This window comes from Otolemur garnettii, unplaced genomic scaffold (assembly GCF_000181295.1).
Source record: "Otolemur garnettii isolate 467f Iridium unplaced genomic scaffold, OtoGar3 scaffold00057, whole genome shotgun sequence".
NCBI classification, from domain to species: domain Eukaryota; kingdom Metazoa; phylum Chordata; class Mammalia; order Primates; family Galagidae; genus Otolemur; species Otolemur garnettii.
The window spans coordinates 9,772,459-9,774,149 of NW_003852452.1; positions in this window are offsets into that span (position 1 = coordinate 9,772,459).

Consider the following 1,691-nt stretch of genomic DNA (forward strand, 5'->3'; position numbering starts at 1 on the left):
AAATAAATAAATAAATAAATAAATAAACAAACTGAGATACCAGGGAAAAGAAGGGAAGTTGGGACGGTCTGATTTTACTCAGATAAGGGAAAAACCCCTTCCAATGTCTGTTTATTTCTAAGAGCCTGTAATTCAAAATACTCTCATTTTTATACCAAGGAGCCATATTTTGGGATGGGATTTCCTGAACTCCTTCACAGGTGAAGGTTATATAATTTTACTGCTCTTTCCACTTTTCTGTATATTAAAATTTTTCTCAAAGTTAAAAATATTTTTTAAACTCTTAAATAAAATTCATCAAGACTACTGGCATAGCCAAGCATGGTGGCTTATGCCTATAATCCTAGCACTCTGGGAGGCTGAGGTGGGTGGATTGCCTGAGCTCCAGGTTCAGGACCAGCCTGAGCAATTGCAAGACCCCTGTCTCTAAAAAATAGCTGGGCGTTGTGGCAGGCCCCTGTAGTTCCAGCTACTTGGGAGCCTGAGGCAAGAGAATTGCTTAAGCCCAAGAGTTGGAGGTTGCTATGAGCTATGGCACCATGGCATTCTACCCAGGGTGACAAAGTGAGATTCTGTCTCAAAAAAGACTATTGGCATAGGCCATAATCTGTATGCCAAAGACTTAACACTCAGTAACCTCAGGACATGAGTATATTTGGAGAGAGCATCTTTAAAAAGGCAATTAAGTTAAAAGGAGGCTGGTAGAGGCTGGGCACAATGGCTCATGCCTAGAACTCTGGGAAGCTGAGGTGGGTGGATCGCTTGAGCTCAGAAGTTCAGGACCAGTCTAAATAAGAATGAGACCCTGTGTCTCTACTAAAAATAGAAAAATCAGGCAGACGTCCGTAGTCTCAGCTACTTGGGAGGCTAAAAGCAAGAGGATCACTTGAGCCCAGGAGTTTGAGGTTGCTATGAGCTATGATGACATGGCATCCTACCTAGAGCGACAGACTGAGACTCTGTCTCAAAAACAAACAAAAACCTGTTGAAATAATGTCAACTGTTCTATGAACATGACTTCTGAAAACACACACACACAAAAAAAAATCAGTCAACTACTAAATACTTACAGTAACTCTATATACTAATCAACCACTGCGCTAGGCTCTTCGTTGTGTACTAATCCACCACTGTGCTAGGCTCTCCTCTGTATACTAATCTACCACCGTGCTAGGCTCTCAGGCTCTCGGCAGTGTACCAATCCACCACCGTGCTAGGCTCTCCTTTGTGTACTAATCCACCACTGTGCTAGGCTATCTGCAGTGTACTAATCCACCACTGTGCTAGGGTCTGCTCTTACACTAATCCACCACTGTGCTAGGCTCTCCTCTGTGTATTAACCCACCACCGTGCTAGGCTCTGGGCAGTGTACTTATCCACCACGGTGCTAGGTTCTCCTCTGTATACCAATCTACCACAGTGCCAGGCTCTCCACTGTGTACTAATCTACCACTGTGCTAGGCTTCTCTGCTGTATACTAATCCACCACAGTGTCAGGCTCTCCACTGTGTACTAATCCACCACTGTGCTAGGCTTCTCTGCTGTATACTAATCCACCACCATGCTAGGCTCTCCACAGTATACTAATCCACCACGGTGCTAGGCCCTCCGCTGTATACTAATCAACCACTGTGCTAAACTCCAGGAGCTATAGTGATGACTACACAGACCAGGAAGCCTAGAACCCATTA